Here is a 13,016-nt window from a genome sequence, read left to right as displayed (position 1 = left end):
TGCTTTCAGGTTGATGTGGCCGTAAGCATTCTCTTCAAGACACGCCCAACCCTCTTGACAAACGCCAAGATGGTCGCCTTGAGAAACAAGCAAAAAAAACAGGTCAAAGCCAACAACATAAAAAGAAGCCTATGGGCTTACAGCGGACCCTAAGAGATGGGACCCACTAGCTCTGTCATGGTTCGGACGCTGTAATATGAACGCAATGCCACGACTTCTGTATCTACTACAAGCCTTACCTATCAAAATACCCCAGACTTTCTTTCATGCGGTTCGCTCAACCTTTATCAAGTTCCTCTGGCGCGGAAAACATATGCGTATTGGTAGGGCAATGCTGTTGTGACCGAAATTGCGGGGAGGTATTGGCTTCCCGGACCCTGCTCTATATTACACAGCGACGCACATGACACCGGTGGTTGACTGGTGCTGGTGTTCTGCCATATACTGTCCGGCCATGATATAGTGTCTGCGCCGTACTGCGCATGCGCAGTACGGAGCAGACGAAGCTTCGGAAAATCTCCGAAGCCGAACGGCGCCTGCGCGGTGAGTGGAGGTGGTAGCCCCACCATCCAAGCGGACATAGGGTTGTGAATATTAGAGGGCCCCTCGCAGGCGAGCTTCGCTCGCCACGCTTCGGGCTCGGCCTCGCTGTGCTCGGCTCTTTTATATTCTTACTCTATGTCCACTTGGATAGTGGGGATAGAACCTGGACTCAGTGCGCAGGCGCCGTTCATGCTCGGCAATTTTCGGAATCTGTGTTGCTGTGTACTGCGCATGCGCAGCACACAGCGGACACTATCCGATGGGGGACCATATGTGATAGGACACCGGCATGGGGAACTGAAGCTATGGGTCAAGCTAGAGCAGGAGATGGTGCGGGTTCCACTGACTGGTCTGCCTTGGGCGGGGAGGCCATTGGAGCCCTGTGTGACTACTCACCCGTTAATTGGCCCCTCGCTCGCCGAGATGGATAGTTTTTTTCACCTTTCCCACCTGACTAACTTCCCTTCTCCTATGACCCCAATTATTGGACATCCTAGATTCCCTCCGGGCCTGTCTGACCAGGCCTTTACCAGGCAAGCCCCGAAAGGGCTTCTGAGAGCAGCCCTATTTCTTGGACCCACGGGCTTGATTCCCATGGGGACCATACTGCTAGAGCAAGTACCTGTTGCATTGGATAGCTGGAGAGCTAGACAGCTAATCCATTTCCTCGGATCACTACCTAACCATTCGTTCTTCTCTAGACAATTCCACCCCTTTGAGGAACTTTGCCTGGATGATGGCCCAGTTCGTGGTTTCCTCTCTAGGTCCTACCAAATCCTGACAGACGCACAATCCTCCACGGATCCACCCTTCCTAGCTAAATGGAAAAGGGACTTACAAACTACATTCTCCAAACCACAGAAGGACAGAATACTCTTTTTCGCCCATAAGTCGTCACTCTGCAGTAAATATCAGGAGATCTCATATAAGCTGATCACACGCTGGTATCGTACACCGGTGGTGTTGGCCAAAATATTCCCCGGTCAATCTGACCGCTGCTGTCGCTGCGGGCAACAGGCTGGCACCATTCTCCACATTTTCTGGGAATGCCCTAAATTACAAACATTCTGGCAGCCTGTCCTGAGACTCATCCACAAGTTCACAGACATTTCCTTAGCCAATGATCCCACAGCAGTTCTTCTCAATCTAACTCCTATGTCGAGAAAGCGTTATCATAAGTCCTTACTTAAACATCTCCTCAATGCAGCTAGGGCCTGTATCCCAAGTCAGTGGAAAGAGCAATCTGCTCCAATGGTGACCCAGTGGTTCGCAAGGGTAAATGATATTGAACGAATGGAAGACCTGACTGCCACAATGAGGGATAAAACGGAGGAGCATGGGAACAGATGGTTCTACTGGACCCAGTTTCGCTTTTCGGAAGAATACCTCCGCGAGACATAGTAAGCTCATGGTGATCGTTGGAGATCGCTGTTCCAAACGTTGGACAGCTGATGAGCTGGTGAGCCGAGGGCATCTCTTGCTCCCTGGGAGGGGACCCCATCCTATCCACTCTACCCACGACACCCCCTTACCCCTTCTTTTCCTTTTCTGCCATTTCCTTCCCCAATCTTCTCTTTCCCCTTCTCCCTCCTTTCAGTTCTACTATTTCCCTTCTTAACTCAAAAAAGGGAAAAGAAAATGGTATGTTCCGACCCCATTTGACTACTACACAATACTCTTCCCCTATCTATGGATATCTAAACTCTTCGAGGATAGCAGGGCTAGTATCAATAATATTTTACGTGGTAGAGGATCCCAACGAGATGGAGCTTTAATCTCATCTTGATATGACCGCAAAGCTGTACACATGCTATTCTCCTCGGACTTCTTACCATTGGCTCTGATATCCATGCAATATGATCGTTTGTTTGTAACTATTTGTATCACAAGAAGCATACAGCACCTAGTATTCCCAGGTGGTCTCCAATCCAGGTACTAGCAAGGCCCAACCCTGTTTAGCTTCTGAGATCAGAGGAGATCGGGTGCTTTCAGGGTTATGTGCCCATAGGCAATCTCTTTGGGCATTCTCAACCCTCTTGACAAATGCCAAGATAGTCACCTTGAGATACAAGCAATAAAAAACAGGTCAATGTCAACAACATAAAAAGAAGAATACGGCACCTGGCATTCCAACGCCATCTCCCATCCAGGTACTAACTAGGCCCAACCCTTCTTAGCCTCAGAAAAGAGAATAGATAGGGCTCTTTCAGGGTGATGCTGCTGTAAGCGATCTCTTTGGGCACTCTCAACCCTCTTGACAAATGCCAAGATGGTCACCTTGGGAAACAAGCAAAAAAAAAGAAAACGAATCAACGCCAACAACATAAAAAGAAGCCTACAATAACTGGTAATCCCAGGTGGTCTCCCATCCAGGTACTAACCAGGCCTGACTCTTCTTAGCCTCCAAGATCAGACGAGATTGGGTGCTTTCAGAGTGATGTGGCCATAGGCAATCTCTTCAGGCACTCTCAACCCTCTTGACAAACACCAAGATGGTCACTTTGGGAAATAAGCGAAAAAAAAACAGGTCAACGCCAACAACATAAAAAAAAGTCTACGACACCTGGTATTCCCAGGCGGTCTCCCATCCAGGTACTAACAAGGCCCGACTCTATTAGCCTCCAACATCAAACGAGATCGGGTGCTTTCAGGGTGATGTGCCCGTAGGCAATCTCTTCAGGCACTTTCAACCCTCTTGACAAACGCCAAGATGGTCACCTTGGGAAACAAGCAAAAAAATAAAAATAAGTCGGAAGCTAGAGACAATACGGCCCGAGTCCTCAATTTAATCCATGTGGCGCATGTACAGGGAAGGCCCTTGCTTATGTTGTCAACGGATGCGGAGAAGGCCTTTGACAAGGTGGCCTGGCACTTTATGCAGGCCACCCTGGAACATATAGGTCTTGGCCCCAACATGATGAGCTGGGTAATGTCGCTTTACTCCACGCCATCGGCAGCGGTACGGGTGACCGAGTGGTGCTCGGACTCTTTCCCCATCACTAATGGGACGAGGCAAGGGTGCTCTCTGTCTCCCCTAATTTTAATTCTGACACTGGAACCACTTATGTGTCACGTTCGGAATGACCCGAATATTACTGGCATATCCAAACCCTCGGCACACCACAAAATTGCGGCGTACGCTGACGATCTAATTTTTTCCGTCTCCAATCCACACATTTTGCTTCCCAAAATACTTGCGTCTCTACAGCGACACGGCAGCCTATCAAACTATAAAAACAATTGCGCCAAGTCGGCTGTATTGAATATATCGGTCCCGGATGGTGAGGCCAAGAGGCTCCGCTCCTCTTTTTCATTCTACTGGGCTGAAAAATCTATACGTTAACTGGGCGTTGACATCGCAGCCGATTTATCGCAATTGTACCTGCTTAATTTTGTCCCTCTCCTGGATAGACTGAAATCTAATTTGGGAAACTGGCATGCTTTAACACTGACCTGGTTTGGGCGCTGTAATGCATTCAAAATGATGGCCCTCCCTCGGATCTTATACATGTTCCAGACATTACCGATCCGGTTACCCCCAATTTTTTTCAGACAACTGCAGGTGCTGCTCCGGGACTTTATTTGGGCGCGCAAACTGCCCAAAGCCCGTTTGCAATTGCTTGCCAGACCAAAGGACAAGGGGGGTCTGGGTCTCCCAGATCTCAGACAATACTACAGAGTGACTCTGCTAGCGAGAGTCGTTGATTGGCATTGTAATGGCCCACACAAGCAGTGGGTGGAGATGGAGATTGAGGATGGATCCATTCCCCTATTGACCTCCCCGTGGCTCCTGTCCTCCCTACCAAAAGACCTCAGAGGTCACCCCGTAGTGGGAGCTACGTTGGCTGTTGTGCGGAGGTTGTTCCGCTGCACACACATTGCTCCCCTGCCATCACCAATGACTCCGGTTATAGCTAATCCAGACTTCCCACCGGGATTTACCAACAAGAAACTGCGACAGTTGACACTGGTGGGGAAACAGCGTCTGGGAGAGGTGTGGCCCACGGGAGGGCTCCCGACCACGCAAACTGTCGCCGAGCTTTCTGACCCTCCGCTTGACTTGTTTAGTGCTTATCAACTTTGTCACTTTCTTCTGGCCATACAAAGGGCCCCCTACACTCCTAGAGACCTGACACCCTATGAATCCATCTGTCACAAAAGGGAACCTGTGCGACACACCCTCTCCCTCCTGTACAACCTATTGAGTAGTCAGGAGGAGGAGTTGACCCCCACCATTTATCCACAAATGGGAGAGGGACTTAGGCATCACATTTACCCCACAACAGATAGGGAAGATCCTGACCTTAGTACATAAAGCTTCCATCGCAAACCAATATCAAGATACAAGATAGTCTCACGCTGGTATAGAGTCCCATACCTTCTGAATAAAATGGATAGATCGATCCCGGATGTTTGTTGGAGGTGAAATTCAGATATGGGGACCATGGGACACCTTTTCTGGGCATGCCCGACCTTGAGGAACTTTTGGGTTCCCAGTAGCGTGCCTTCTACACTTGAGCCTCAGTGTGGTGCTGTGGTATTCCAAAGTCAATCATATTCTCCGGATGGAAGAATTGACCGCCACCCTTCACGCGCCCAAATAAAGTCCCGGAGCAGCACCTGCAGTTGTCTGAAAAACAATTGGGGGTAACCGGATCGGTAATGTCTGGAACATGTATAAGATCCGAGGGAGGGCCATCATTTTGAATGCATTACAGCGCCCGAACCAGGTCAGTGTTAAAGCATGCCAGTTTCCCAAATCAGATTTCAGTCTATCCAGGAGAGGGACAAAATTAAGCAGGTACAATTGCGCTAAATCCGCTGCGATGTCAACGCCCAGTTAACGTATAGATTTTTCAGCCCAGTAGAATGGAAAAGTGGAGCGGAGCCTCTTGGCCTCACCATCCGGGACCGATATATTCAATACAGCCGACTTGGCGCAATTGTTTTTATAGTTTGATAGGTTGCCGTGTCGCTGTAGAGACGCAAGTATTTTGGGAAGCAAAATGTGTGGATTGGAGACGGAAAAAATTAGATCGTCAGCGTACGCCGCAATTTTGTGGTGTGCCGAGGGTTTGGATATGCCAGTAATATTCGGGTCATTCCGAACGTGACACATAAGTGGTTCCAGTGTCAGAATTAAAATTAGGGGAGACAGAGAGCACCCCTGCCTCGTCCCATTAGTGATGGGGAAAGAGTCCGAGCACCACTCGGTCACCCGTACCGCTGCCGATGGCGTGGAGTAAAGCGACATTACCCAGCTCATCATGTTGGGGCCAAGACCTATATGTTCCAGGGTGGCCTGCATAAAGTGCCAGGCCACCTTGTCAAAGGCCTTCTCCGCATCCGTTGACAACATAAGCAAGGGCCTTCCCTGTACATGCGCCGCATGGATTAAATTGAGGACTCGGGCCGTATTGTCTCTAGCTTCCGACTTATTTTTATTTTTTTGCTTGTTTCCCAAGGTGACCATCTTGGCGTTTGTCAAGAGGGTTGAAAGTGCCTGAAGAGATTGCCTACGGGCACATCACCCTGAAAGCACCCGATCTCGTTTGATGTTGGAGGCTAATAGAGTCAGGCCTTGTTAGTACCTGGATGGGAGACCGCCTGGGAAAACCAGGTGTCGTAGACTTCTTTTTATGTTGTTGGCGTTGACCTGTTTTTTTTTTGCTTATTTCCCAAAGTGACCATCTTGGTGTTTGTCAAGAGGGTTGAGAGTGCCTGAAGAGATTGCCTATGGCCACATCACTCTGAAAGCACCCAATCTCATCTGATCTTGGAGGCTAAGAAGAGTCGGGCCTGGTTAGTACCTGGATGGGAGACCACCTGGGATTACCAGTTATTGTAGGCTTCTTTTTATGTTGTTGGCGTTGATTCGTTTTCTTTTTTTTGCTTGTTTCCCAAGGTGACCATCTTGGCATTTGTCAAGAGGGTTGAGAGTGCCCAAAGAGATCGCTTACAGCAGCATCACCCTGAAAGAGCCCTATCTCTTCTCTTTTCTGAGGCTAAGAAGGGTTGGGCCTAGTTAGTACCTGGATGGGAGATGGCGTTGGAATACCAGGTGCCGTATTCTTCTTTTTATGTTGTTGACATTGACCTGTTTTTTATCGCTTGTATCTCAAGGTGACTATCTTGGCATTTGTCAAGAGGGTTGAGAATGCCCAAAGAGATTGCCTATGGGCACATAACCCTGAAAGCACCCGATCTCCTCTGATCTCAGAAGCTAAACAGGGTTGGGCCTTGCTAGTACCTGGATTGGAGACCACCTGGGAATACTAGGTGCTGTAGGCTTCTTTTTATGTTGTTGGCCTTGACCTGTTTTTTTTTCACTTGTTTCCCAAGGTGACCATCTTGGCGTATGTCAAGAGGGTTGAGAGTGCCCGAAGAGATTACCTACGGCCCCATCACCCTGAAAGCACCCAATCTCATCTGATCTCGGATGCTAAACAGTGTCGGGCCTGGTTAGTACCTGGATGGGAGACCGCCTGGGAATACCAGGTGCCATAGGCTTCTTTTTTTTTATTTTTTTTTATTTAGTAGTATGCAACATACAATGCAAAGGCAACTTCACAGAATGTGTGATACAAATAGTTACAAACAAACGATCATATTGTATGGATATCAGAGCCAATGGTAAGAAGTCAGAGGAGAATAGCATGTGTACAGCTTTGCGGTCATATCAAGATGAGATTAAAGCTCCATCTCGTTGGGATCCTCTACCACGTAAAATATTATTGATACTAGCCCTGCTATCCTCGAAGAGTTTAGATATCCATAGATAGGGGAAGAGTATTGTGTAGTAGTCAAATGGGGTCGGAACATACCATTTTCTTTTCCCTTTTTTGAGTTAAGAAGGGAAATAGTAGAACTGAAAGGAGGGAGAAGGGGAAAGAGAAGATTGGGGAAGGAAATGGCAGAAAAGGAAAAGAAGGGGTAAGGGGGTGTCGTGGGTAGAGTGGATAGGATGGGGTCCCCTCCCAGGGAGCAAGAGACGCCCTCGGCTCACCAGCTCATCAGCTGTCCAACGTTTGGAACAGCGATCTCCAACGATCACCATGAGCTTACTATGTTTCGCGGAGGTATTCTTCCGAAAAGCGAAACTGGGTCCAGTAGAACCATCTGTTCCCATGCTCCTCCGTTTTATCCCTCATTGTGGCAGTCAGGTCTTCCATTCGTTCAATATCATTTACCCTTGCGAACCACTGGGTCACCATTGGAGCAGATTGCTCTTTCCACTGACTTGGGATACAGGCCCTAGCTGCATTGAGGAGATGTTTAAGTAAGGACTTATGATAACGCTTTCTCGACATAGGAGTTAGATTGAGAAGAACTGCTGTGGGATCATTGGCTAAGGAAATGTCTGTGAACTTGTGGATGAGTCTCAGGACAGGCTGCCAGAATGTTTGTAATTTAGGGCATTCCCAGAAAATGTGGAGAATGGTGCCAGCCTGTTGCCCGCAGCGACAGCAGCGGTCAGATTGACCGGGGAATATTTTGGCCAACACCACCGGTGTACGATACCAGCGTGTGATCAGCTTATATGAGATCTCCTGATATTTACTACAGAGTGACGACTTATGGGCGAAAAAGAGTATTCTGTCCTTCTGTGGTTTGGAGAATGTAGTTTGTAAGTCCCTTTTCCATTTAGCTAGGAAGGGTGGATCCGTGGAGGATTGTGCGTCTGTCAGGATTTGGTAGGACCTAGAGAGGAAACCACGAACTGGGCCATCATCCAGGCAAAGTTCCTCGAAGGGGTGGAATTGTCTAGAGAAGAACGAATGGTTAGGTAGTGATCCGAGGAAATGGATTAGCTGTCTAGCTCTCCAGCTATCCAATGCAACAGGTACTTGCTCTAGCAGTATGGTCCCCATGGGAATCAAGCCCGTGGGTCCAAGAAATAGGGCTGCTCTCAGAAGCCCTTTCGGGGCTTGCCTGGTAAAGGCCTGGTCAGACAGGCCCGGAGGGAATCTAGGATGTCCAATAATTGGGGTCATAGGAGAAGGGAAGTTAGTCAGGTGGGAAAGGTGAAAAAAACTATCCATCTCGGCGAGCGAGGGGCCAATTAACGGGTGAGTAGTCACACAGGGCTCCAATGGCCTCCCCGCCCAAAGCAGACCAGTCAGTGGAACCCGCACCATCTCCTGCTCTAGCTTGACCCATAGCTTCAGTTCCCCATGCCGGTGTCCTATCACATATGGTCCCCCATCGGATAGTGTCCGCTGTGTGCTGCGCATGCGCAGTACACAGCAACACAGATTCCGAAAATTGCCGAGCATGAACGGCGCCTGCGCACTGAGTCCAGTTTCTATCCCCACTATCCAAGTGGACATAGAGTAAGAATATAAAAGAGCCGAGCGCAGCGAGGCCGAGCCCGAAGCGTGGCGAGCTAAGCTCGCCTGCGAGGGGCCCTCTAATATTCACAACCCTATGTCCGCTTGGATGGTGGGGCTACCACCTCCACTCACCGCGCAGGCGCCGTTCGGCTTCGGAGATTTTCCGAAGCTTCGTCTGCTCCGTACTGCGCATGCGCAGTACGGCGCAGACACTATATCATGGCCGGACAGTATATGGCAGAACACCAGCACCAGTCAACCACCGGTGTCATGTGCGTCGCTGTGTAATATAGAGCAGGGTCCGGGCAGCCAATACCTCCCCGCAATTTTGGTCGCAACAGCATAGCCCTACCAATACGCATATGTTTTCCGCGCCAGAGGAACTTGATAAAGGTTGAGCGAACCGCATGAAAGAAAGTCTGGGGTATTTTGATAGGTAAGGCTTGTAGTAGATACAGAAGTCGTGGCATTGCGTTCATATTACAGCGTCCGAACCATGACAGAGCTAGTGGGTCCCATCTCTTAGGGTCCGCTGTAAGCCCATAGGCTTCTTTTTATGTTGTTGGCTTTGACCTGTTTTTTTTGCTTGTTTCTCAAGGCGACCATCTTGGCGTTTGTCAAGAGGGTTGGGCGTGTCTTGAAGAGAATGCTTACGGCCACATCAACCTGAAAGCACCCGATCTCGTCTGATTTCAGAGGCTAAGCAGCGTCAGGCCTGGTTTGTACCTGGATGGGAGACTGCCTGGGAAGACCAGGTGCCATAGAAGGATCTGGTCTGGTTAGTGTCTTGATTGGGAGATCGCCTGGGAATACTGGATGCCGTAGGCTTCTTTTTATGTTGTTGGCTTTGACCTGTTTTTTTTAGCTTGTTTCCCAAGGTGACCATCTTGGCCTTTGTCAAGAGGCTTCAGAGTGCCCAAAGAGAGTGCCTACGGCCAAATCACCCTGAAAGAGCCCAATCTCATCTGATCTCGGAGGCTAAGCAGCGATGGGCCTGGTTAGTACCTGGATGGGAGACAGCTTGGGAATACCAGGTGCCGTAGGCTTCTCATTATGTTGTCGGCGTTGACCTGTTTTATTTTCCCTTGTTTCCCAAGGTGACCATCTTGGCATGTGTCAAGAGGGTTGAGAGTGCACAAAGAATTTGCCTACGAGCACAACACCCTGAAAGCGCCCAATCTCGTTTGGTCTCAGAAGCTAATCAGGGTTGGGCCTGGTTTGTACCTGGATGGGAGACCACCTGGGTTTTCCAGATGCCGCAGGCTTATTTTTATGTTGTTGGTGTTGACCTGTTTTTTTCGCTTGTTTCCCAAAGTGATCATCTTGGCATTTGTCAAGAGGGTTGAGAGTGCCTAAAGAGATCGCTTACAGCCGCATCACCCTGAAAGCACCCTATCTCTTCTGATCTCAGAGGCTAAGAAGGGTTGGGCCTAGTTAGTACTTGAATGGGAGACGGCCTTGGAATACTAGGTGCCGTAGTCTTCTTTTTATGTTGTTGGCGTTGACCTGTTTTTTTTCGCTTGTTTCCCAGGGTGACTATCTTGGCATTTTTCAAGAGGGATGAGAGTGCCGAAAGAGATTGCCTATGGGCACATCACCCTGAAAAGCGCCCAATCTCCGCTGATCTCAGAGGCTAGAAAGGGTCGCGCCTTGTTAATACCTGGATGGGAGACCGTCTGGAAATACTAGGTGCGGTAGGCTTCTTTTTATGTTGTTGGCGTTGACTTGTTTTTTTTTATTTGTTTCCCAAGGTGACCATCTTGGCGTTTGTCAAGAGGGTTGAGCGTGCCTGAAAAAATCTACTATGGCTGCATCACCCTGAAAGAGCCAAATCTCATTTGATCTCAGAGGCTAAGCCGGGTTGGGACCTGGTTAGTACCTGGATGGGAGAACGCCTGGGATTTCTCGATGCCATAGGCTTTTTTTAAGTTGTTGGCATTGACTTATTTTTATTTTTTTTGTTTTATTCTTTTATTAAGTATAAGTAGAACAACATAAATATAACAGTCAACCATACAGCATGACCCAGGGTCACAATTACATGGTAACAAAAAATAGGCAGCCAAATAACTCTGGGTTCTCAGAGGGGAGTCCTAGAGTTTCATGCAGAAATGAGAGAAACCCCACCTCGGACATGTAGTACAGTATAACTAATGCAGCCCTGTTCGGACAAATGTAATCATGGAGAGCAACTGGGACCACAGCGAGCCAGCTTATCATGACCTATGTGAACCAGAGTAAAATATGAGCCGGTCGTGACTTTGGAATACCACAGCACCTTGGATGGGGGGCTGAGGCTGCCTCCACAGTGTGGGAATGCAGGCCCGGGCGGCGTTCAGGAGTTGCATCGGGAGGGTTTTTTTGTATTTTCGAACAGGCTGTTCGGTCAAGTGTAGAAGGCACGCTGCTGGGTTGTCTGCGATATCTACATTTCTGAGAGTTTTTATCGTCTCGGTCACCTCCACCCAAAAGTTCCTCAAGGCCGGGCATGCCCAGAAAATGTGTCCCATGGTCCCCGTATCTGAATTGCACCTCCAACAAACATCCGGGATCAATCTATTCATTTTATTCAGAAGGTATGGGACTCTATACCAGCGTGAGACTATCTTGTATCCTGATTCTTGATATTGGTTTGCGATGGAAGCTTTATGTACTAATGTCAGGATCTTGCCTATCTGTTGTGGGGTAAATGTGATGCCAAAGTCCCTCTCCCATTTGTGGATAAATGGTGGGGTCGACTCCTCCTCCTGACTACTTAATAGGTTGTACAGGAGGGAGAGGGTGTGTCGCACAGGTTCCTTTTTGTGACAGATGGATTCATAGGGTGTCAGGTCTCTAGGAGTGTAGGGGGCCCTTTGTATGGCCAGAAGAAAGTGATGAAGTTGATAAGCACTAAACAAGTCAAGCGGAGGGTCAGAAAGCTTGGCGACAGTTTGCGTGGTCGGGAGCCCTCCCGAGGGCCACACCTCTCCCAGACGCTGTTTCCCCACCACTGTCAACTGTCGCAGTTTCTTGTTGGTAAATCCCGGTGGGAAGTCTGGATTACCTATAACCGGAGGCATTGGTGACGGCAGGGGAGCAATGTGTGTGCAGCGGAACAACCTCCGCACAACAGCCAACGTAGCTCCCACTACGGGGTGATCTCTGAGGTCTTTTGGTAGGGAGGACAGGAGCCACGGGGAGGTCAATAGGGGAATGGATCCATCCTCAATCTCCATCTCCACCCACTGCTTGTGTGGGCCATTACAATGCCAATCAACGACTCTCGCTAGCAGAGTCACTCTGTAGTATTGTCTGAGATCTGGGAGACCCAGACCCCCCTTGTCCTTTGGTCTGGCAAGCAATTGCAAACGGGCTCTGGGCAGTTTGCGCGGCCAAATAAAGTCCCGGAGCAGCACCTGCAGTTGTCTGAAAAAAATTGGGGGTAACCGGATCGGTAATGTCTGGAACAAGTATAAAATCCGCGGGAGGGCCGTCATTTTGAATGCATTACAGCGCCTGAACCAGGTCAGTGTTAAAGCATGCCAGTTTCCCAAATCAGATTTCAGTCTATTCAGGAGAGGGACAAAATTAAGCGGGTACAATTGCGTAAAATACGCTGCGATGTCAACGCCCAGGTAACGTATAGATTTTTCAGCTCAGTAGAATGGAAAAGCGGAGCGTAGCCTCTTGGCCTCACCATCCGGGACCGATATATTCAATACAGCCAAAGGTGCAATTGATTTTATAGTTTGATAGGCTGCCGTATCGCCGGAGAGCCGCGAGTATATTGGGAAGCGAAATGTGTGGATTGGAGACGAAAGAAATTAGATCGTTAGCGTACGCCGCAATTTTGTGGTGTGCCGAGGGTTTGGATATGCCAGTAATATTCGGGTCATTCCGAACGTGACATATAAGTGGTTCCAGTGTCAGAATAAAAATTAGGGGAGACAGAGGGCACCCCTGCCTCATCCCATTAGTGATGGGGAAAGAGTCCGAGCACTCTGAAAGCACCCAATCTCGTCTGATCTTGGAGGCTAAGAAGAGTCAGGCCTGGTTAGTACCTGGATGGGAGACCACCTGGGAATACCAGTTATTGTAGGCTTCTTTTTATGTTGTTGGCCTTGATTCGTTTTTTTTTTTTTTTCGCTTGTTTCCCAA

The 13,016-nt window shown here is 48.9% G+C and overlaps 6 pseudogenes; 4 read left to right on the top strand and 2 right to left on the bottom strand.

Moving 5' to 3' along the window:
- Positions 1-2,434: 2,434 nt before the first annotated feature.
- LOC143949055 (5S ribosomal RNA) lies at positions 2,435-2,553 on the bottom strand (annotated as a pseudogene).
- Positions 2,554-2,875: 322 nt separating this feature from the next.
- LOC143948835 (5S ribosomal RNA) lies at positions 2,876-2,994 on the bottom strand (annotated as a pseudogene).
- A 3,281-nt stretch (positions 2,995-6,275) lies between these two features.
- On the top strand, positions 6,276-6,394 carry LOC143947595 (5S ribosomal RNA; annotated as a pseudogene).
- A 321-nt stretch (positions 6,395-6,715) lies between these two features.
- LOC143948401 (5S ribosomal RNA) lies at positions 6,716-6,834 on the top strand (annotated as a pseudogene).
- A 100-nt stretch (positions 6,835-6,934) lies between these two features.
- Positions 6,935-7,053, top strand: LOC143945994 (5S ribosomal RNA; annotated as a pseudogene).
- A 2,750-nt stretch (positions 7,054-9,803) lies between these two features.
- LOC143947241 (5S ribosomal RNA) lies at positions 9,804-9,922 on the top strand (annotated as a pseudogene).
- The last annotated feature ends 3,094 nt before the right edge of the window (positions 9,923-13,016 follow it).

Source organism: Lithobates pipiens, unplaced genomic scaffold (genome assembly GCF_037356315.1).
Source record: "Lithobates pipiens isolate NorthernLeopardFrog02 unplaced genomic scaffold, aLitPip1_a1.2 Scaffold_30, whole genome shotgun sequence".
Taxonomy (NCBI): domain Eukaryota; kingdom Metazoa; phylum Chordata; class Amphibia; order Anura; family Ranidae; genus Lithobates; species Lithobates pipiens.
Note: the sequence above shows the minus strand (reverse complement) of the source record. Positions and strands in the feature narration are given on the sequence as shown.